This window comes from Leopardus geoffroyi, chromosome B2 (genome assembly GCF_018350155.1).
Source record: "Leopardus geoffroyi isolate Oge1 chromosome B2, O.geoffroyi_Oge1_pat1.0, whole genome shotgun sequence".
Lineage (NCBI taxonomy): Eukaryota > Metazoa > Chordata > Mammalia > Carnivora > Felidae > Leopardus > Leopardus geoffroyi.
In genome coordinates this window covers 56,751,914-56,777,489 of record NC_059332.1, presented here as the reverse complement: position 1 = coordinate 56,777,489, position 25,576 = coordinate 56,751,914, and the positions used below count along the sequence as shown (strand labels likewise).

General features: G+C 36.5%; 1 long non-coding RNA gene across 1 annotated transcript; it reads left to right on the top strand.

The window, feature by feature from the left end:
• Positions 1 to 604: 604 nt before the first annotated feature.
• On the top strand, positions 605 to 6,103 carry LOC123609746. Its single transcript, XR_006717949.1, has 3 exons — positions 605 to 1,597; positions 2,213 to 2,215; positions 6,064 to 6,103. It is a non-coding gene; the product is annotated as an uncharacterized LOC123609746 (long non-coding RNA).
• The last annotated feature ends 19,473 nt before the right edge of the window (positions 6,104 to 25,576 follow it).

Sequence of the window (25,576 nt, the reverse complement as noted above, 5' to 3'; positions counted from 1 at the left end):
CGCTCACCTCGAGGCCATGATGCAGGCGGTGCTCTGGGCGATACCCAGGTGAGGGCAGCGGCTCCACCAGGGTATTCCACCCCCGAACTGCGTAGATGCCGGGTGGGGAAGAAAGGATGCTGCCGCCACTTCTCCCTGGTAGCACCCTGAGCGGCCGCAGTTGCCGCAGCAGTAGCAGCAGAAAGCACAACGCGGGCGGAGGGGGCGGCTCGAACTGCTGGTAATGTCCCCCAACAGCTGTTTCTCTGTAGCATTCGAGTTGACAAAACAACCAAAGAACAGGGCTCCCCGTTACAATACCCATCGAGCTCTTTTTCCTTGCCATCTGGAGCTCATTTATGCGGAAACATGCCTTGCGCTTGTACCTGGAGGAACTGGAGACAGTGGATTCGACCTTTAGCGGTGGTCATCTACCTGGTGTCCATAGCGGTTGCGGTTCCTCTGTGCGTGTGGGAATTACAGAAGCTGGAGGTTGGAATACACACAAAGGCTTGGTTTATTGCTGGCATTTTTTTTTTTTTTTTTTTTTTTTTTTTTGCTGTTGACTATACCTATATCGCTCTGGGTGATATTACATTTAGTGCATTATACACAACCTGAATTACAGAAACCAATAAAAAGGATTCTTTGGATGGTACCCATATACACGTTACATATTTCAAAGCTATGAAATATCTTTGAAATATCTCAGCATTGCAATATGTAGATACCTGCAGAGAATGTTATGAAGCTTATGTCATTTACAACTTTATGGGATTCCTTACCAATTATCTAACTAACTGGTATCCAAATCGGGTATTAATTCTTGAAGCCAAAGATCAGCAGAAACATTTCCCTCCTTTATGTTGTGGTCCACCATGGACTATGGGAAAAGTATTGCTGTTTCGGTGCAAACTGGGTGTACTGCAGTATACAGTTACCAAACCATTCACCACCATTGTTGCTTTAATCTGTGAGCTGCTTGGTATATATGATGAAGGAAACTAGCTTTTCAAATGCTTGGACTTACTTGGTTATAATAAACAACATGTCACAATTCTTTGCCATGTATCTTCTGCTGCTATTTTATAAAGTACTGAAGGAAGAGTTGGGTCCAATTCAACCTGTTGGCAAATTTCTTTTTGTAAAGCTGGTGGCTTTTGTTTCCTTTTGGCAAGCAGTCGTTATCGCTTTGTTGGTTAAAGTTGGCGTTATTTCTGAAAAGCATACATGGGAATGGCAAACTGTAGAAGCTGTGGCTACAGGACTCCAGGACTTTATCATCTGTATTGAGATGTTCCTTGCTACTATTGCTCATCACTACACTTTCTCATATCAACCATAGGTCTAAGAAGCAGAAGAGGGTCATGCTTTGATTCCTTTCTTGCCATGTGGGATGGTTCAGATATTAGGGATGATATTTCTGAGCAAGTAAGGCATGTTGGATGGACAGTCATGGGACATTCTAGGAAGAAGTTCTTTCCTGAGGACCAAGATCAAAATGAACATACAAGCTTGCTACCATCATCATCACAAGATGCAATTTCTGTTGCCTCTTCTGTACCACCTTCACCCATGGGTCACTACCAAGGGTTTGCACACACTGTGACTCCCCAGAGTACGCCTCCTATGGATAACATACCTGATGAAATGTATAATGACACTACAGGAGAGAAAAATGAACTTTCAGATAAATCTGTGGCCTCCTGAACAAGTGTGCAGAAGCAAACTGTGCTCCTTCTACCATGTTATTTCATCACCTCGTATCCCATTGCTCAGGATTTGTGCTTGGGACAAGCCATAAATGATGGAAGGTTTCAACACAAAGAAGGTGAGAAAGCCAGGTACAGCTACTGGATTTAACTGAGTTTTGTATATCACAAATAATCAGTCTAAATATCCTAGACTTTGACTTGATTTCTTAACATTAGACTATCACATATTCAAATAGTAGAAAATGACTTTACTAAATGTTCCTGGTGTTGCATTGCTTTATCAAGAGGATGGACATTAAAAAAAAGTCAATGCTTCCTACCACTGCTGCATGAATAGAATGCTCTGGAATTTAGCAGAAAGTATAATTTGGAAATATGAATTAGTGGAACTTAATCATAATCATGTGCCACATATGCCTGCCTAACAATTATTTCTCTATTTCTCAACTGGATGTCTTTCAATAAATACGAATTCATCATTAAAAAATTTTTTTTATTGGGGCGCCTGGGTGGCGCAGTCGGTTAAGCGTCCGACTTCAGCCAGGTCACCATCTCGCAGTCCGTGAGTTCGAGCCCCGCGTCGGGCTCTGGGCTGATGGCTCAGAGCCTGGAGCCTGTTTCCGATTCTGTGTCTCCCTCTCTCTCTGCCCCTCCCCCGTTCATGCTCTGTCTCTCTCTGTCCCAAAAATAAATAAACGTTGAAAAAAAAAATTAAAAAAAAAAAAAATTTTTTTTTTATTAATACTAAGGTGTGAATAAATGACTGTCAGTTACAGGGTTATTAGTAACAGTGATAATCTTTAGATTAAAAATAATCCAAATAATAAGCATAGGTTGTTAAGTTCTAAAGTAGAAGCTCAGGTATTGACAAAACATGCGGTGATTTCATGGGTTTTTAGGTTATCATTCTTGGATTTCTTAAGTCAATTATCGTGTGAAATACACAATTGAATTATGTATTGTTAGGTGTTTTGTGACAGAAGGGTCTTTAGATCAACTCAGATATCTGAAGTACTTGTAGATGTTAAAAAAATCACAACTGAGTTAATATCCATGGTAATGATTTTATATTCTTGTGGTTATCTTTTTAAAATCCAATCATGTGTATGACAACCCTCAACCCTAAATCTTTAAGTGGACTGTTGGCTTTAAGACAGAAAAAAGATGGGGCGCCTGGGTGGCGCAGTCGGTTAAGCGTCCGACTTCAGCCAGGTCACGATCTCGCGGTCCGTGAGTTCGAGCCCCGCGTTGGGCTCTGGGCTGATGGCTCAGAGCCTGGAGCCTGTTTCCAATTCTGTGTCTCCCTCTCTCTGCCCCTCCCCCGTTCATGCTCTGTCTCTCTCTGTCCCAAAAATAAATAAACGTTGAAAAAAAAAATTAAAAAAAAAAAAGACAGAAAAAAGATACCTCCCTCTTTTCTTGTCTAACTCTAATAACAAAAGAAATGAGAAAGAGAAATGGAAATATGTCTTGATGACCAAAAAAATAGATACAGAACATATATATATGCATATATATATGCTTCCCATAATAGTAAAAAATAACACAGGGATGAGGATGAATGCCTAAAAGCATGCCTGCTGGTGCAGATTTCATGCAAAAGGGTTGGGATACCGGCTTTTCAAGGGTAGAGGACTACCTTAAGTGGTAAGGCCAATGATCTCTTACTTGAAAAAGAAGATTTGCTTCAAGGATGAGAACTGCTGCAGAAATTTCCCTCACATTTACTTCATACTAGGATCTTGCAAGGGAAGCTGAGAAAATCCACCATCTTTGCACCTGCATGGCAAAGTGGAAGAAACCCTGTGGGTGAGAAGCAGTTTTCAGCTAAAGAAAGCACGTGCTGGGGGCAAGATGTACTATGAATGGCTTGAAAATCAATTAAGAGATATATGTGTGTTTAAGTGTATGGAGATAACCTCTAGCAAAGCCAGGGATTATATAATATTCAGAACACTATGGAATAATGGAGAATAAAGAGGTGGTAGAAAGTAGATGGATAGAAATTTCAACATTACTTGCAGTAGGAAATGAATAGGCACTGGTAAAAAAATAGATTAATTCCACTGAGAAAATCACAATTATAAAGGACCACAATAACATTTAGAGAGCATAAGTTTTTAAAATTAACAAAGGTAAACATACAGTAAAGGAAACACAGACCTTATTGAGAAAGAAAATAAATAAAATATAAAATCTAAAAAAAATAACATAAATTAAGATGACAAAATTAAAACAAGCATTAATTTTATCTCCATAAATATAAATGAGGTTTGGGGCACCTAGGTGGCTCAGTCAGTTGAGTGTCAGACTTTGGTTCAGGTCATGATCTCACCATTCATGAGTACAAACCCCACGTAGGGTTCTGTGTTGTCAGCTTAGAGCCTGGAGCCTACTTTGGATTCTGTGTCTCCCTCTCTCTCTGCTCCTCCTCTGCTCTTGCTCTGTCTCTCTGTCAAAAATAAAGACATTTATAAATAAATAAATAAATAAATAAATAAGGTTTATTAAAAGAAAAAAATATGCTCACGTTGATTAATCAAGTAAAACCCAACTACTTGTCACATATAGGAGATAAAAAATAAAATAACACAGAAAGATTGAAACAAAAGAGAAGACAAAGGAAATTGAAGATTTAAAATTTCTCAGCATATTATCAGATAATACATAGTTCTAAAAAAACTGAATCAAAAATACTTTATAAAATAAATACTGATCCACAATGAAAATTTTATTATCATGATCTATATACAAAGTAATTTCATCAAAATCAAGAAGAAAAATTCATTAGTATGGGCCACTCTCAACCTATAATAGATTGAATCAGAAAGAAAAGAGCTAAATAACTTTATTACTTATATTGATCTAAATGATATAACTCAACTGAGCAAAGAAGTTACATTTTCTACGTACACATAAAACAGTCACAGTATTTGACAAAAAACGCTCAATAATTGAAAACAGTAAAAATTCTAGAAACATTATGCTTTGTTTATAATATAACAACAAATTGTTGTTGTTATAACAACAGAAAATCAGTAAGACAAGAAAAAATGAATTAATTTATATACTTCTATTACTTCTCACTTTATATCTTTAAAACACGTTTTTACATTTAATATTTTTCAGGATAAATTATGACATGGAGCAGCAAGGTGTAATATAGTGTTTTACTTTGCATGTTTTCACATTTTATAACATAATATGCTATAGTATGTTTTAAAATTATATATTTAAGTTATAATTATATACATACTCTTGTATATGCACAGCCATTTCTGAAATCATGTATTAGAATTTGTAATTTTTAGACAGTGAACTTGAGGAAATAGTAGGATGAGACTTACTTTTCTCTTAAATTTTTTATCATTTGCCTATAAAACCTATTACATATTTAACAAGAACTGAAAGCGTTTGTAAAACTGCTTTATATAGATATTCTCAGTAAGTGCAAACATACATAGAAGGCATACTGCAAAGTATTAGCTGTTGTTATCTCTGTCAAGTCGGATTTTAGATAACACATATTTCTTGTTTATATCTTACCATACTTTATGTTTTAACCTAAAGTATGGATCACACTTACAATTGGAAACACCAACTATAAGCCTTTCTCCATTTTGGAAAATAATAGCAAGTCTATACTGAGATGGTGTCCCATGCTTCTGAGAAAAACTGTAAACTCTTTAGTGTAGCATTCCAGGCTCTTTACAACACCATCCCATTTCATATTCCCAGCATTAGTGCTTGCCTTATCTGCTTCACATACTTTGTATCAGGCAAAGAACTGACTCCAAATTTTCATGGTTTATTGATAACTTCATGCCATTTTTCATGTCGTTCTTTCTGCATAGAATAAATGTTCTTTCCTTTAATGAGTCTCCACCCCTTCATTTTAAAAAGTTTATTTAAGGGCTGCCTGAGTGTCTCAGTCGGTTAAGTATCCAACTTCAGCTCAGGTCATGATCTCATGGTTCAAGAGTTCAAGCCCAGGGTCGGGCTGTGTGCTGACAGGCTCCAAGCCTGGAGCCTGCTTCAGATTCTGTGTCTCCCTCCCTCCCTGCCCCTCTCCCGCTCACGCTCTATCTCTCAAGGATAAACATTTAAAAAAAAAAAAGTCTTTTATTAAAAAAATAAACTAAAAAATTCATTTCAATGTTACTTTAGTGATATTGGCAGGTAAAATGAATTACTACCTCCTCTGATTTCTTTGATAATGGAATTAAATGCATATATCTTATATGACACTGTGTAGCATGAACATGTGTGTGTATGCAGGCGCGTGTGTGTGTGCACGCTTTGGGAAAGCACTGGAGGGTATGGCCAGAAGAGGAGGTAGTGGAGGAGAGATCAAGTGTCCAGTGCAAAGGAAGAGTACTACAGGAAGGGAAAGAGAGAGATAGAGGAGGGAGAGAGAGAAAATAAATGAGAAAAAGATAATAAAATTAGTTATCATTCCATCGAGCCCTCATCTCCAATATAATACAAGAGATTTGAGTTGAGGCGGGAGATGTTCAAATTTAAACTTTTCTAACTACGAACAATTCTGCTTGCTCACGTAGAAGAGATAGGTGATAACTTGATCTTCTGAAACCATGTCTTTGTTGACGTCTATAATGGTAACTTTCCTGTGCTAAGCAGGTGTGCAAATCTAGAGATTGTTGTTAGCCATATCCTATATATGCTGATATAAGATTTAGTTCAAATGTTCAACAAAACTGTTGTTCAAGTAAGTCACAATTAATTCTGACTACTTTGATAAGAATTAGCCCAAGAACTATTTGGTAATGAGTCACCTCATTAATTTTTTTTTTCACTTTGACACCAATATTATAAGCATTAAAAAAAGATGACTTAAGCTGTGGGCTGCTTTAGACTGAATTTAGAAGAATAAAAACTTTATCCTGAATTAAGAACAGTGTATTTTTGGTCATTGATTTCAATGCCACAGGATATATCATATGACTTCCACAGTGTTCTGATTAAAAACAGAAACAAAAACTATAGCATTTCTTTATTAGTCAATAAATATTTATGTATTTATTTATTAGTCAATAACAATGTTTTTGTTTAGAATTTTTAAAGGATTTTAATTTTGAGGTATAGTTACCATTAAATAAATAAAGTTGTACTTCTCAAAGAACTATTTTTTTTAATGAAGTTTTAGCATGTTTAGGTTATTCTGGAATTCTGAATTAATTGTTTTTTGGTAGAGTCTAACAATTTTATGACCTTGTACAAAATTTCCAACTCCTGAGCCTCAATTGCTCATGATTAAAATATTAGTACTCCCCTCATAGGGTTCTTGCTAATAATTTCAAAGTGAATAGTGCAATAATGATTCCTATGTTAAACTTCTATTTTACTACTTGGGGAGGGGGTAGGTGAAAGGATTTAAAGATGATTTATAATTTAAATATTAAGATAAAATCTTGTGTGTAATATTTATAGAATCAGTATTCTATGCCTCAAATGGCAATGCACGCACAGTTGAAAACAAATATGATTAATTAATGACAAAGCATTTCTACTCTTGATAACACTGTAGTGATGTGTAGGAGACTCATCCTCTCACATACAGAAATGAAACACTGAAAAATCTGAAAAAGTAACTTTCGATGAGATATTGGAAAACAATCTAAATCAGGCAGAACTGGAGGGTAGATGATCTCTGGAAAAACAATGTTCACTAGGTGGTATCTGAATTTATACGGCTTTTCTCTCCATACAGTGTTGGGTAGCCTGAATATAAGTGCAAAGTCAGAGTCTAACTAGTTTGAAAAGGTGAGACCAGAGTTCAGGAATACCAGAGAAATTAAAACATGAGGGGAATATTGGCAAAAGGAGTATCCACAGAGAGGATCGTCCAAAACCGGTCTATAAACTTTCCCTATACCCTTGATTCTTCTATACATTATGTATATGTAGAGGAGTATTGAAGGTGACCTACAGATAGCAATAGATGAAAAATCGAAGCACTGAGCAGGGATTTCAAATGTTCCCTTACTGAAGGTGAGGTAGAGTTTAGAATTTAAGTCCAACAAAATTAACTACCCAAAAACAAAACTCAAGATCTTCAGAGGAAGCTATCTGAATTCAGTGTCTACAATGTAATAGTCACAATGCCCAAAATACCAAAACAAAACAAAATACTAACTGTGTGAACTGGAAGGCAAATAGGACCATTAGATAGATACAAGAAAAAGTGATCAGCAGTAACCAAACCTAAAGTTACTCAAATGTTGAAGCTGAAATTAGGAAACCAGACCTTCAAAGCAGCTATTTTAAAAATATTTGGACTTAAAGGAAAATATTGTCATAAAAAAGAAACAGATGGAGAATCTTAAAAGAGAATTATAAAGCATTAAAAAACTAATAGATATTCTAAAATTAAAAAATAAAGTATATTAAAAGAAATCAAGTATCCCTCAATGGCCTTAATAAGCAGAGTGGAGATGCCAACAAACATGGTGAGCCTGAGACAGAGCAATGGAAATTATACTACCTTAAAATCCACGTGAGAGTGAAATCACATGATATTTGTCTTTCTCTGACTTATTTTGCTCAGCACATCACTCTGGTTTGGATGTTGTATGTAAGTGATGAATCACTGGGTTCTACCCTTGAAACCAATACTACACCGTATGTTAACTAACTTGAATTTAAATAAATTAAGAAAAAAATTATGCTACCTGAAGACCACAAAGGAAAACAAAAAAAAATTTATTAAAAAAAAAAAATTTAATGTTTATTTTTGAGAGACAGAGACAGAGGATGAGCAGGGGAAGGACAGAGAGGGAGGGAGACACAGAAGCTGAAGTAGGCTCCAGGCTCTGAGCTGTCAGCACAGAACCCAACACAGGACTTGAACTCGAGCTGTGAGATCATGACCTGAGCTGAAGTTGGACACTTAACTGACTGAGCAACCCAGGTGCCCCAAAAACAAAAAAAATTTTTAAGCAGTGAATAGAGCCTACCTGTCAGGCAACATCAAGCAGTCAAATATATATGCAATTAGAATTCCCAAAGATGAGAGACACAGAGAAAGAGAGAGTGAGAAGAGGGTATCAAATAGACAAAATATAAACAACTGGCCAGTTGATGCATAGGTTATTTAAATTTTCTTATTCCATTCTTGCAATTTCTCCATAAGCTTGATATTACATAAAAAGAAAGAGGAACTAAAAGCAAAGAAAAATATTTTATGTTGCTTTTATTGTCTTCCCTTGAACTAAAGTACAGTTTAAACATCTGATTCACCTCTATAATAAGTCAACACCTTTGGGCTATTTAATAAGACACTTTAGAGCAAATTAAATTAGAGTATTTACAGTAATGGTTAAAAATTCAATTAAGGAAAAGTCCAACATGTATATAATACATGATGGCAGAGCTAATTATTCACATTCATAATAATCTTAGAGAGAGACTAATCTTTCCATAACTTTATTTTCAAAGACAAAGTAGTATTGAAAACAAAGATGAAGACTTAATTAAGTCTTAAAATAGATTCTGAAAAATTAACTGCATTTGCTAATTAATTTTTAATGCAGAAAGCTGTTCTATTGAGCAATATTAAATAAATACACCTCCAGTGTGTCAATGACCTGAAACCTTTACTTTTTCAGATTTAGGCCAATCTGCTTCTGAGATTTTGGCTAATTTTAAAAAAGAATTGAGAGCCTGAATTTGGGTCAGATTGCTCAAGTATGTTGCAAAGCAGAGCCTTTGCTTATCTTGAATTTTATACTTTATGCCCAGAGTCATACTTATTCATACACACACACACACACACACACAACTGCAGAGCAATGAAACAGAAAGGTTAAGTTGTTCTAATATAGAAAAATAATATTCTTAAAGTTAGCAGATTTCTCCCTGAGAGCACATTAAAGAAAATGAAGACCTTTTCTCTAAAAGGTGTTAAAAGTGTTTAAAAAGAATACTTTTCTCTAATTTAGATAGCCATGTTTTCAACAATGTTTTGTTATCAATATATAAAGTATGTTTAATATTTCAAGTAACTTGCAAATTAAAGATTGTAGTTTGAAAACCATGGTAGTGGTGTTCTACAGCCTTAATGTTATTAGGTTCATTAACTTAGATTTACTTGTAGATACGGTTGTATACAAGTCAAACCATCAGTCTAAACAAGAGTAAATGTGAACAATGCAGAAGATGACTTATAACTTAATAAAGTGAGGTTTATCTAGTTTTTTCACTTTTTAATGTGTTTTGAATTACACAAATTATAGCTAAATTTGTACTTGTTAAAAATGTCAAATCGTACAGAAAATATAGAAGAGAAAGTCTGCCTTCACCTTAGCCCCACATCTACGTTATTTCTTTTTCCAGATATAAACATAGTTAATATGTTTGTTTTTGTTTTTCCAGACATTCTAAATTGTTATAAACTTTTATTTATGAATATTTGTGTATGTATATATGTATATATTTGTTTCACACATTTTCCCCTAATGAAAACTACTAAATATTAAAGTGAAGAGTACCTTTTTACTTAATAATATATCCACGCCATACATATCCTTATAGCCATGAAATAATTCTTTCTATATGCCTTCTCTTAAAATTATTGGTCAATATTCTATTCTACAGATATAACATATATTTCATCACTGTCCACTGAGAAAAATTTAAGTTATATGCAAGTTTTACTATACAAACTTGGATGCAATGAACTGCTGCTTCCTACATCTTTTAGTATAGGTGAACTGCAGTGTCAAAAGCTTTGATAGATATTGAAAATCTGACTTCGAAAAGATAACTGATTTACAATTTCATCCTTAGCCTCAATGGTACTGTTTGCCATTCTCTCCGCAGCACTGACTACTGCAGAACTCTTCAGTATCCTAAGGTCATGACAATATTATGTTGTATTACTTTGCATTTTCCTGTGATTGAGTATTTTTATTAGCCATCTTTTCTTTCCTATTTTTTTTAATTTTTAGGACATTTTTCTACAATGCTGTTAACTTTGCTCTTATTGATTTTTTTAAGAATTATCTTTAGTTTTAGTTTAGTCTTTAGTTAGAATTTGTTTTCCTAAACTATTTGTGGAGCTCATGATATTCAATGATGAATGAAAAATTAAAGCTTAATATTCATTTATTGCCAGACATTAATAATAATGATGAACTCTGGAAAATTTAGACCAAACTTTTACTTTTATATCCCTGAATCTAGAAAATTCTCTAGGATTATGATAGGCACTCTTTAGGGCCAGTGGATGCTCTCTAGCAGGCCAATAAATTCTCTCAAAAATGTATGAAAATATTTGTGTTTGTTCATGTGCTTGTTTTTTTGTTGTTGTTGTTTGTTTTTCTCTCTCTCCCCTGGGGAGAGCACAGATAAATTTTTTTATTCTTTCTTTCTTTCTTTTTTTTTTTTTTTTTTTTTTTTTTACAGGATTACCAATTTTCTATAAACGGATACAACTCAGGAACAGCCAGATGGTAGAGATGCATAGGGCAAGATGTGTGGGAAGGGGCATGGAGCTTCCATGATCTCTCTGGGTGGCTGACTTTCCCAGTACTTTCGTGTGTTTACCAACTGGGAAGTTCTAGATAGATTTCATCAGATCGTCAAAGGGGATCCAAACCACAGGAGCTTATCACTGTTTAGGACCAAACATGCAAATATTCTCACAATTTATTGCAAATGACTCATCTAACCTTGATTCCAAACCAGATAAAATGATACAGAAAAGAAAAACATGACTAATGAACATAAATGCGAAAATGTTGAGGCATTCATTTATAGAACCCATGCATATCTAATAGAGATAGTATATCATGATAAAGTTTAATTAACGCAGAAACTCAGCAGTCTAGTACTAGCAAATTAGGAAATGTCAGTCCCACAATAAATACATCATTCCCACTCTAACAGGCAAATACGATCACTTAAATATACTAAAAACCTTTGGAAATATTATCAATAAAATAATAAAAGCCTACGATCCTCACTTTTATCCAACCTGGGAAGTCTTAAAACAAGGGGATAAACAAGGATTTGAAACCAAAGGCTCTCATTATTTGCAGACATTTTGGCTATTTACATATAAAATACAAAAAACCTAAAAATAAATTATTGGAATTCATAACTGAGAAATTAATAGTTAAGTAAGTTTACTGAAGGAAAAAAAAATATATGAAACTAGTTGTGTTTTTATTTACCATAATTAAACTGAAAATACAATTGTAATAGGATATCATTTATAATAGGATATCTGAGAAAAAGTCTACATTCTACTTAAGCATAATTACATACTTGTAAGATTTGCAGAGTGTGAAAAGAGACTATTTAAAAGATATCATCAAGGAAAGTATATATGCTATACCATTGATGTCAATTATTTAAATGCATATTATTATATACATAAATATGTATATAAGATTGTGGTCATTCAATATGTTAATGGTAGTTACCTCTAGCTGCTAAGATCTCATGTGAATTTTACTTTCTCTTTTTACTACATATTCAATTTTTTCATAAATTAACTTTTGCTATTTACCTAATTAGAAACTAGAAAATAGGTATAACATCACTATTGCAAAGCAAAAATCAAAAACCTGAAAGGTACTATGAAAATATATTTATCATCATGTCGCAGTGTATTTTTTTTAACTAAAACAATCATTGTGTTTAAATGGTTGCTGATAACAAGCACAGCAGTTTACATCATTCTGAAAAAAAATTTGTTCCCATGAAAATGAGCTAATGATACTTATCTTACTTTAAAGTTTATCTGTTCCAGAAATCACCACAGAGAGTGATATACATATAAAGAATATAGCAAAGTCCCTTGTAAGCTGAAAAACATGAGTTCCTTAACGAAAGGAGAGTAAACACTAGAGGAACTGTCATGCCAGAAGCGTCATTTAAGCTGGGACATTGATAAAATTTGGGAACTCACCTGTGATGAAGAGATAATGGATCCTGCCAAAGGAGAGTACAGAAAGAGGACAGCCAAACATGAAAACCTAGATAATCTCAAAATCAAGAACCCCTAAGGAAGTTACATATAGAAAATCAGAAAAATATTCCTTTGTGGAAGAAAAACAGACCACCTAACACAGAGTGTAACCAAGTCCAAGCTCCTACCCACCACAGGACAAGCTAATAAATCAAGAAGCAAGATGCTGGGGTAAGGGAAGTAACTTTATTTGGAAAGCCAGAAATCTAAAGAGATGGTGGACAATACTCCACCCCTTAACATGAAATTCCAGCTTCTTTTATGTTAGCAAAAGGGGGAAATGGGTGGGGTTGGAATCAAAAGATGACTGACATCTCTAGATATCTGAGGAAGGTCATAAGACTTCTTTGTCCTTGATCAATAGATCTTTGTGTGCAAGGGTCTGGTCATGTCCTTTCTATAAATTTTAAACAGCATAGTCATTTCTGTACCTGGTTAGGCATCCGACTCACGATCTAATGGGTTCATGATTTTGAGCCTGGTGTCAGGCTTTGTGCTGTCAGTGCAGAGCCTGCTTGGGATTCTCTCTCTCCCTTTCTGCCCCTCCCCACTCAAAATAAGTAAATAAACTTTAAAAAAAAAAGGCAGTTTTTGCAAATTTTAGCTGTGACATACCTGTGTGCAGGGCTAAGCAGAAGTTTCTAAGCTACATGTCACATGAGCAAGGGAAACAGAAACAATATGGAGCCAGATGTCCTAATTTCTCCATTATAATTCCCCAATGTAAAAGGTCCATTCTATAATCATGTGGAATCAGGGACAAGGGGACATCATCTCTCATCTGACTATTTACTGCTGAAACAGGGTCAACAAGGGGCTATTGTGGAATAGAACAATTTGGCTTGACTTATGAAATATTTCTTAAAAAATTTTTACATTTTTTTTAATGTTTATTCATTTTTGAGACATAGAGAGAGACAGAGCATGAGCGGGGGAGGGGCAGAGAGAGAGGGAGACACAGAATCCCAAGCAGGCTCCAGGTTCTGAGCTGACAGCACAGAGCCAGACGCGGGGCTCAAACTCATGAACCACAAGATCATGACCTGAGCTAAAGTTAGGCACTCAACTGGCTGAGCCACCCAGGAGCCCCTGACTTATGAAATATTTCTCAGTGCCTCTTTTTGGTATTGGAGTCTTAGAAGTAAGACTTTTTTTTTTTTTTGCATTTCTATGGATATAGTAGAAAAACACAGGTTAATGGTTGAAGCAAATTATAAACCCTAGTACCTGATTCCCAAGTGTTGCCAGTGAGAAGATTTTTAGATCTTGGGCTCAAAGCATCCACAGATGGAGTGAGGGCAGGCAGCAATAATCTGATAGATTTTTCTAGTTTGTAGTTCAAATGTCTCTGGTGATCTTTTTGAATGGCCTGTACGAAAGGCATGAAGATTGTTTATGTATGAGCTATTGTGGCAGTTTCTCTAAAGTTTACCTCCAATTGACTAACTTCAGTTTTCAGTGCTTTAGGAAAAAGGGCAGTTTTAGTTCTCAATGATTTCAAGTGAAGAGAATGGGAAAAAAATTGTAAACTTAATTTGGAGAGTTAATCAGATAATTGAGGAAAACAGGAATTCAGGATCCAGACTAGTTTTATAAACAAACAATAGGGGCGCCTGGGTGGCGCAGTCGGTTAAGCGTCCAACTTCAGCCGGGTCACGATCTCGCGGTCCGTGAGTTCGAGCCCCGCGTCAGGCTCTGGGCTGATGGCTCAGAGCCTGGAGCCTGTTTCCGATTCTGTGTCTCCCTCTCTCTCTGCCCCTCCCCCGTTCATGCTCTGTCTCTCTCTGTCCCAAAAATAAATAAATGTTGAAAAAAAAAAATTTAAACAATACTTAAAGACAATCAGAACTAGAATCTAGTATCCACAAAGGTGTGTTTCTGAAACATAATTTCACTCTGAAATCACCATTATTTTGATCAGAGATAACCAAATTAGGACGAATTTGTTGGCAAAATAAGTCCAGTTTTAACAGATTTGACCTAATTATTTACATAAATGCAGCAAGAATAGTGATTGACCATATAGGTTCTTTCAAATCTGCCTTGCTAGAACTCTTTACAAGGAACTTCAGATTGGACTTCTAACAGCCTTTTAAAGCCAACAAGCAAGCCAAATATTTGCCATCAGATTTTCCTGCAATACCTGTAGATTTGGATGGATTCCTCTCTTCTGGAGGTCCCCTAAATATCCTGAGGTCCCTGGGCCTGCCAGGAAGTGACATTCTTTACTCACCTGGTAAGGCTGCTGGGAACTCTGTAAGCAAGGTATCGGGCTGATTTTTTCCCAAGGAGCTTCATTGGCTGCATAAAGTCCATCTTAGTTCCTTAAAGCTGTTTGGTCATCTCTGAGTCTATGCATGTCTCTCTCAAATATGGCATTCCAGTCAAAGTTCTGGTAATATAACCAATGTTTTCAATGATGTCCTGTTACAAGAACAGATTATTAACTTATGCAAATAGTTATAATTGTCATGAAAGAAAGAATACTCACTGAGACTTTCTGAATTCTGGAGAGTTCAGGTAAAGAAAAGATAAATGTTTCAATTTGTGCACAAAGGAACATTTTATCAAATTTCTGTAAGTCATAGATAGCTTGAGAGAAAAAGTTTCCTTAAATCTGGAAGGGCAAACATTAGAAAATCAGCAATGTTTCAAACAAAAGTCATAAAAACTATAATCATCTTTCTCAACTTATTTAGTTCCATGTAACTAATTCTTGTTTTGTTTGAATGCAGGTTTTCCATTAGTTCCTGAAATCCTTAGTTCGGTTTTATGATCTTAAAGATAGCAGAAACCTGTATTTGTCAAAAGTCCTTTTCATGAATCTCCTTGCAGCTAAACACATTTGCAAAAGTATCAGAGTGAAATAATAACTGTAAATGATGAAAGACTCATAAATGACTATGGGTAAAAATCTGATAAGGGCTCATTATAATGCAGTTGACAAGGAAATCTGGTTATTTTTGTGACACACGACATTTCAATAGTAAGAATTACATATGATCACATTATACCAGGACATATTAAAACTTTAGCAATTTTGTATAATTTCTGGAACAGAATTGTAATTTCTGGAACAGAATATAAGCATTCACCTACACAATATAACCTAAGAAGGCTTATCATCATTTGTTTATTTAGTCAAAAAACCTAATTAATCAAAAAGACTTCATTTAGAATTTTAATTTGGGGGAATTCTGTTAAAAATCTTAGAAGGTTCTAAGGCACATACGTAAATAGGATTGATTATAAATTATTATAAAACTTAATATTTAATTTTCCTATTTAACCAAAGTGGCAAGAAGATATTCTACATAAGGTTATATAGTTGTTAACAAAATTTAGCTCCTTTAATTTTGAGAAGTTTTAAATTTTTTAATGTTTAAAGCCTTGATGAAGACAAAACAGAAACATTGGTTTTCCTGGGATGATAAAGAAAAAAAAAACTTATTTGTAATTTCTTATTGAGAGCAGTCCAACAATCTAAGAAAACTTTGTTTAACAGAGAGAAAACCAAATTCCAATATTAAGCCAGTTTACTTTTGAAGTATATTCATTATTCCAATCTCAGTCCTGACCATGTGTAAAATTATTTTCCAAATCTTCTACAACTTTCTTTTTTCATTCAGATTTTGTCCTATGTTTTCCCTTTGTAAACAACCAGTCTCATTTCAGGACAAAAAAATTTTTTTCCCCTCAACAACAATGTATTCTCATTCCTCATACCTTTCTTAACCAAAAACACATCTTGTTTTCTTTATTATTTCTAACAGTCTTAATTATGTTTTCAGAATTTAAACTTTTAAGAAACCTTAGTCTCCAGTGAAAACTAAGTAGTAACCAATTGTGAACTTTTATACCAGAATTTTTAGGTTGGCAAACTTATAAATATATTTCATAATATTTAGAAACATGTTTTTTATAGTACAACTTCCAACAAAACATAATACGTGTTTTACTAACAGACCAAGGTATTTTTAGTTTCTTTGTAACAAGACAAAGGCACACAAACCAATTTTAGTATTAATGTTTCGGTATTTTCTCTTTTTTTTTGGAAAAGACTTAGGTATTCAATGAATTCAGCCCAATTTATCAACCTTCAAAGTTTTAGGTTGTCAAAGATTTTGAACACTGTTTTAAAGTTTACCTATAAACCTTTTTAATTATTTAACCTACTTGCTCTTAACAATTATGCATGAAAACCTTCTGAGACAAAATTAACCACCACTTTAAGTCATTTTCTCTGACAAATTGCAATAGAGACAACATGAGCTTATTTGACTTTTAGTAAACCTTGGAGGAATAAGCTTTATATTTAATGCTGATAACTCTAAAAACTCTATTTTAATTAAGCCAGCAATCTTGAATTAGCTTTAATATCAAAATGTTGCACCTGTGGCCACTAAAAAGGCAATCAGTTTGTTCCCCAGTGTCAATTTTACGTGGGGCTTCTGAGGGGAAATCTGAAGTGAGCAGTTTAAGTCCAAGGGAGTTGATTCATGCTGATTTGGGAGGTACTTCAGTTTGAAGCTCAGAAAGGGGAGTGCTTTTGGCTCCTTGATACTAAGGGTAGGAGGAGCAGGAGCCCAGGGCACTGAAGCATCGCCCACGGTGTAGAAACCAGTTGCATAGGCAGTACCAGTAGCAGTGCAGGAACAGGAGGGGGTGGTGGACGCAAAGCTGGCAGGGGTTCAAAGTTTGGACTAACATTCTTCCATCTCCATCTTCTGTCTATCCATCCTGCAAAACAGGCCTTTTCTCTGTTACTCATCAGCCCTCTGCACCATTTATTCATAATAGAGTTCCTAAGGGACTTTTTGGGGGGGAATAAAAGGAATATTCCCCATCTTCCCAGGCAAAAGTTCACAGAAAGAACACAGAAGAAACAAAAGTATAATGAAATAATTCCCAGAGTACCTCTGTGAGCCCTGTTCCTCCCCAAAAGTAGGAGTTTCATGAGACCAAACAGCTTCCTAGACAAGCTAAGAGAGTCAAACCAAAACCCCCTATTTGGTGGCAACCAAATGGGAAGAAGAAAGCTAAGAGTCACTAATATTTGTAGAGACAACATTAAGGTTCCAACTTGCAAAAGCTCCCTTTTATGAAACAAATAGAACACAGCCAGTGTTGTCGAAAGTTACCAAAGCGGCAGCAACAAACAGACCAAATTCAAATGAACTGGCTAGTCCAACAACTACTGCCCTCTCCAACAGGGTACCTGACATGAAAGGAAACAATGTGACTTCTCCCCAAGAAAAAGTCCAAATGGACGGGAGGGACTTCCCAGTTGAACACACAGAGTGACTCACCCTGCTTTCAATTCAGTGAACGTTCAGAGGTCTACCCCAGGACCCAGCACAGGGTCAGCCAGCAGCCCCAGGAAGTCACAGAGCAAGTCCCCAGGAAAAACGGTCCCGCTTCCCTGCCCCGACCCCACAACTCCTCAGGACTTACTGGAAGAATCCTGGGGTGAGCCAGCTGGTGGCTGGTCACATGCTATTGATTCTGGATGGGTCACCAAAATTGTGACCAGGTACAAACTCATTCTGTTTGCCACAGGACAAGCCAGAAGCCAGTAAGTCAAGAGCAAGATGTTGGGGTAAGGAAAGCTACTTTTTTCGGAAAGCCAGTAATTCAAGGAGATGATGGAATATTGTCCTAAAGAACCATCTCCCCTTGGCATGAAATTCCAGCTTCTTTTTTCAGCGGAAGGGTGTTGGAGTGTAAAGATGACTGACATCTGTAGATCTGAGGAAGGTCATATAACTTCTTTGTTCTTGGTCAGTTGATCTTTGCACACAGGAATATGGTCAGGTTGTTCTGTAAATCTTAGCATAGTCATATGCTAATCATAGCATAGTCATTTCTGTATCTACTTCCTGTTCTCCTCAGGTGAGGTAGTTTTGGGATAAAGAGTGGTTCTTGCAAAGCTTGGCTACATAGAAGTTTCTAAGCTATAGGTCACAGCAGCAAGGCAAACAGAGGCAATATGGAGCCAGATGTACTAAGTTTCTCCCTGTTACAGGAGTGATATCAGTTGCAGATATAAAACTTTTATGGGCTCTGCCCACATCTTTGAGCCATAGTCACTTCAGTGTCCGCTGGAGAATTTCCAATGCCACAGTCTTTCACCTAAGCCACTCTCCATGTGTTCATAATAGGCTGAAGAATTCCAGAATTAACACTTCTCTTGGTTCCTTGATTAGCGCTCCTCAATCAACACCTGCTGGTGGATTGGTGTATAAATATGCCAGTTCTTTCACCCCTTGGGTGAACAACCCCAAGACATGTGTTCGATGCTACTTCTCAGAATTTCCCCATGTTTTTGAGTTACTGCCACAGTATTAGCTGAGTTAGTAATGTAGGTTTTATTGGCTGCCTTCTCCTTCCTACCCCAGTTTCCCATTCCTCTGCTAGTGTTACCTCCACTTTCCACCTAAGTCACTTGCACTCAAATCCTTATCTCAAGACCTACCTCCAGAAGAACCCAAACCAAAGTAGCAGAAAGTTTGCAAATAAACAGTAAGGACTTTGTTGGGAAAGGAGCAAAAGTTGACAATTTTCAGGTGATTATTGGCCAGAAGAGAGTTTTTTCAGCTGTCAAATTTTAAGTCTGATGGTAAACTGTAAAGTAGTCATGTGAGTGGAGAGGAAGCAATGGAAATACAATAGGAATTTTTTTTGGAATGTCCATGAATGGAAGGAGGAAAACTATTAGGAACCCTTACTTGCCATTCAAGATTCTTTGTTGAATGTTACAGACCTAGCTGCCCTCCATAGATCAGACCTCCTCTCCCTCCTTTGTACCATACCTAAATAAGAAAACATATCCAGCTTCTAGCTGAGTGTATACTTGGCAACTGAGGTGACCTGCCTTCTGATACTAGTAGTACAAGCCAGTGAAATGAAGCAGGTGGGGAAAGAGAGAATATGGACAGAAAATGATGGAAGACTAAGTAAGATTATTCTCAGAGCCTCTATTTAGAATGTTGGTGTTAGAATCCACAGGTCAGTTTCAAAGTATTATGTTAACAGAGAGTCTTTTTTTAAGTTTGTTTTGAGAGAGAGCAAGAGAGTGTGAGCATGAAGGGGGGAGGGGGGCAGAGAGAGAGGGAGAAAGAGAATCCTAGCCAGGCTCTGCATGGACACCAGATGCAGGGCTCAAACCCACAAACCCTGAGATCATGACCAGAGCTGAAATCAAGAGTCAGACATTTAATGGACTGAGACACCCAGGTGCCCCTAACAGAGACTTTGGCAACAGAAATTATGTTCTAAGTCAGAGATGATGCAAGTAAATCACATTTGAATCTGGTTAAAATGTGAAGAGAAGCAGCTCACTTTTTTGACATAAACCAGTAGCCTAGCGATCATGTTGGAGAGAGGGTGTGGTACTCAAAGGAGCTTTTTAAAAAAGACACATCTATGTTTTAGACTCTTATACTAGCAAAAGGAAAATATATAGGAATTGTCTCATTGTGTTCATAAATGAATGAAGTAACTGGATTCTAACAGATGACTTATCTTCCTCATTTTATTATTTTAGAAAATCTCCACCTGCTTTTAGAAAAGTAAATAATGTTGCCCTATTTACAGGCAAACTTTTTAAAAAGGAGTTTAATAATTAAAATTCTTAAGGCTTTCTTAGCTTATGGGGAAAAAAAAATGATTGCTCCTATACAGAAACCTCTGGTTTGGAGAAAAATAGGCAGATATTTATTCCAAAAAGGAATATGTATTTACATTTTAAAGCTATTACTGAATTTTGAGACTAGTACTCAGAGTCCCTCTTAGTAAATAATGGTCATTTCTTCTTAAGAGACATGGTTGGATTATTTATTTACCTCTCATTATGCTGAAGTATGAGACATGTTTTCTTTATAATAAAGCAAAAATGTCTTTATTGGCTGCCTTCTCTTTCCTATCTCAATTTCCCATTCCCATTCAGTGTATGTGTGCATTTATTTATTTATTTATTTGAGAGACAGCACAAGCAAAAGTGGGGAAGGGGTAAAGAGGATGGAGAGAGAATCCCAAGCAGGCTCCAGGCCTAGCACGGTGCAGGGCTGAATCTCATGACTATGAAATCATCACCTGAGCAGAAATCAACACTTGGGTGCTTAACCAGCTGAGCCACCAAGGTGCCCTTAGCGTATTCTAACAATTGGGAATGGAATATTGCAACTGGCTTTAGAATAGCCAATAAACGACAGTTTTTACTATGACTGGATTTAGAACATGATGCCTTCACCTACCTAGTATCAAAGCAGAAGCAAAGCTTCACTCCCTGCAAGCTCACCATCCTAATGGACCTCCTGGTTCATATTCTCTCGATGCTCTGCCAATTTTGTAATACCCATTAGGAAGTTTCCAACAGTCTGTCCTACCTCAGTAAGAGGGAGAAAAGCAATATTAACTAGGAAAGAACCAGATGCAATGGTAATCTGAGCCATTACAAAAAAAAATCCCTTCTTGGGAAAGAAGAGTAATATGACACTGAAAAACTCCAATGTGGGTTGAAGAGTAGAAAAGGTCTCTCTGCTGTATGTTTCAAATATGCATGTTGAGAAGAAATTACCTGGTAATTTTGTTAGCATAATCCACAATCTGCATAATGTAATACATGGAAGTCATGGCTCATTGCTAATTCCTCTTCTATATCACTTCTAGAATTGTGGTTCTGTTTTGACTAATTTTAATCCTTGGAAGTCCACTTCTATGAAATCTCGTTGGCTTACCCTTATCCCATCAGCAATAAATTGGACTGAATGTATGAGAAATGAGCCCACATTTATGGGGGCCTCGGATAGAAGGAGTCTGCTTTAAAAAGTATGATAAAAAATAATGTGAGATGAAATAAGCCTTTTCAAGATACACTATTTAAAACTCCATCCTTTGAAATCTCCACAAGGAACTTATACTCCTGAAAATTGCCTGTCTGGAACAGAGCAGTGTAGCCTCTTAACACTCTTTTTGAGATAAGTAATAGCTGATTATTGCCCCTGTATAATCATCAGGAGTCTCTAGAAGAAAATGAAACATTGTACAATCATGCAGTAGGACTGAACGAGGCAGAACTTTTTACCTTTGTGAAATGAATTTCTTCAAGTAAGTTCTCTCTAAATCCTTGAAATAGCCAAAGTGAAGAGCAAAATACTATTTTCAGTGGCTTCAAAGTCTACATACAGGATACCATGACATCAGAGATGACTGAGGGAGACGTACTAAGAACTTCTGAGCAACATGGCTAAAAAACAAATATGAAGACCCATTTAAAGTTGGTTTCAGTCCTGGCTCCTTGTGTGCTTTGATGTTGGAACTGATTTTAAAATGCTTTTAAAGGATACTCTGGTGTGCCTTAAGGGGACAGCAAGGATAAAAATGAAAACAGCTAGAGAAAATGAACATTTTCCAAAGAAAATGAAATACTCTCGTCACTCTTAAATGTCACTTGATTTCACAGATCCTATTTACCATCATTTAACAACTTAGAAAAGAGTATGCCTTATTAAAATATTATCCATTTAAGCAGAAATCTTCAGAAATCGACGAGGGATCATACTTAAACGCATAGCCTAGAGTGCAGTGCATTTTACATACTAGTTGATGCCCTCTCTTGGCAATAATAGTCAATCCTGGATTGCTTTAGGAAGAACTATAAAAATGTAAATTACTAAGACCTGATTTGGTCTTATTGCCTTAGCTAAGTTCTAACACTTAAACTTAAAATATATGGCTGCTGGAGCTAATTAATACTGGTTAATTTGCATATTCAAGAGTCTTCCCATAGTACTTCTTCTCTCTCTTAATATGAGATGACTCTTTCAAAGCTCATGAGGCCATTTAAATAGTGAACTGGATTGAAATTTGTGCCTTCATTTAAAAATGTTTCAAATTTTTCTCGAGTACCATATCCCAGTTTGGATTCTATCTTATATTCCTTACTAGTTCCCCTCTCCAATAAACAGAAGACAAGGACTATTTGGTATCAAATTACACAATTTAAATAGAAAGTAATGTCTTAAATTAGCATAATAAAAAGTTTTGGAAGTGATTGTATACTCATAAAATAATTCAATCATGCATTTAAATACAGCAGAAAGCAAGCCTAGAATATATATTTGCAAATAGCTTATAAGAAAATATCTACCAGAGTAGACTCATAACATGGCAAAAATGGGAATAAAAGAGATATATATTTGGAATAAAAGAACAGTGTTGTTTATTTGATATCAATATTAATTTTCCAAACTCGACAGTGTCTGATTTTTAGGTTACTTGGTTTCTCAAATAAATGGGAACTAAGACTAGATATTACAAGATATTACTAGATATTACAATATCTATTTAATTTTTCTTCATAAAATCCATCAATATTAACATTCTTCCTTTTTTTTTAAACTTGAGAAATTACCTCCAAATGTGTTATTTTACAAAGTTAACATTAGCACTTACCCCAGGACATTATGCCCCTCTTACTATAACCACCAAAGTATATAAGGGAAATTTAAAGATGTACCATTATTGAAACAAGTGTATGGTCACACCTAGTGACTACTTTGCAAGGAAGAACAGAATATCCATAAGAGCTTATAGCCATATAGGATCCATAAATGGCTACATTAGAGATATGTAGCAGAATTTACCTCAACACAGATTGTCATCCATCAGACTTCGTTTTAGAGTTCCAGTGTTTTTAGAACCCAAACCAGCCGAGCACACCTTAAATTTCAGAGCTAAGAAGCAAAGGGGAAAGAAGTGAGACAATTGGTCCTTCATTACAAGGCTTTAAATATAGTTGCAAGCTTCGGTTTTAAGATATGTTATCTAATGCACCTGGATCTCCAAAGTGTAATTAATTTTTATGGTTACCTTCCTCCTAAAGGACAAAATGGCTGTTGGACATTTTATCCTTCAGCAAGTTATTTTCCTCCTCTCTTACTGTACTAGATCATCTCTTTCAACACTATTTGAGTGTCTAATACCAAACACCTGGAACTTTCATGAGGCTAAGATCTCTCAACTACTATTTCTAATTGAATGTCTTAGCATGTTTTGTGTCTATTGTGGAAAGGATATACAGTTTCAGTGGAAATAATTTAACAATACTATGCTTTCCGCACTAAGAGAAGGAAAATCCTTACTCATGCTCTCCTGCCAGAATTGCATATTCCTAATTCAAAAGCATGACTGGGAAATCCAATTATTTAGAGATTGTGGTATGTTTTCAAAGTAAAAACCTAGTATATGTATTAGAATGCATGAACCCATCATTGTTTTTATGAGCTTTTATTGCTTTCAGCCAGCACTTCCACTCTCAGTGATGAAAAACTTGTTCCCAGAAGCAAGAGGCCACCTATACCCTCTCTTGCTTCAAGTCAACCCTGAATAGTATATGTAAGATTGCAGAAAAAACACCAACTGATGACAGAACCCAGCAACCCTTGAAAACCTGACTTGACTGCACTTTCAGAAAGTACTGGAAAAGAAGTTGAGGATGAGTACTTGATAGCACTCTCCAACTTCCACACTCAGTATCTGGTATCAGTACTTGTTAGAAATACACATCATGCATCTTTTGAAAGCCGGGTATCATGCTTAGGGTACTGCCTAATGTAAGCATATAAAATAGTCTATTTGCATAAACAAACTTACAGTGACAGCTATTGATTAAATACTTACTGTTTATATATACATTTATGATATATACATTTATATATAAATATATATATAAATATATAAATACATTTATATTATTTTCAAAATAAGGTATTTGTAGCTTATTTGAACTTTACAGTATGTTAAGAATTACCTATGACCAAAGTCATGGGGTACCTATGGCCCAGTAAATGTAGGTAATAGATTTGATTCACACATCTAGAAAGCTGTAGAAAGCTCTAGAACCAGGTGCCCTCTCGGGACTCAGCAGAACTGGCAGGAAGGGCCTTGCCAGCTTCGCCACAGGGTGAGTTCGGACTTAGACAGCAGGTTTCAGCTATTTTGCCCCCATGGGGCTGCCTGGGGGCCATGAGGTCAGGGTGGGTGGACTTGCAGCAGCACTGTGAAGGAAAAAAAAGTTGCCACAGTCAATATAAGGGTCTAGCATATCCTGATCTTTCATTAGCTGGGTGAGCACTTCCAGGGATAGATATTTCCTTCCTTTGAAACGCAAACAGAGGACATCCAACATGGCGGAGAAGAGGCGACCGAAGTTCCCTCCTCCCTCAAACACAGCAGTCTTGAGGTCAGAGGACTTCGAACTCCAAGAGTCCGGGTGGCAAAGTGACAGAGACGCCTCCCGGGACCCACTGGGACAACCTACCTGACAGGCCATAGGTGCGTGATTGCAAACTGAGAGAGATACAACGGGCGGCAGAGGAACAGAGGTGGGGATCCCCTTCTGCACAAAGGGAAGAGAAAGGAGAGGCTGTAGAAGTGTAGGGCTGTATTTGAACGAGAGAAAAACCACAGACAGGGACGGAGAAAGATCCAGTCTCTAACTGTGGCGCTTTCTCCGGACTGGGGCCGGCTGCCCTGTTCACGCACTTGGGGAGGAGGGGAACCAGCCCCGGGCTCAGTAACTAGTTCAGAGGCACAGTCCGCAGTGGGAGTAAGCAATCCCCTCCCTGGAGTGCTGTGGGAAGAAGGTATATAACCTTTCAGAGGACAAAGACCGCCTGCACCCGCCAGCCAGAGGACATATATCGGCGGTGCGGCACGCATTTCCCCGGGTATGGGGCGGATGGAGCAGGACCCTTTAAGACTTCAGGGTTTGAAATCCCAGCCGTGCGCCAGGGATGCGCGACAGGAGGCGGAGAGGGACAAACTGCATCTTTCACACCAGCGCGCAGCTACCTGAGGATATGAGGAGGCCCTTCCTTGTTGG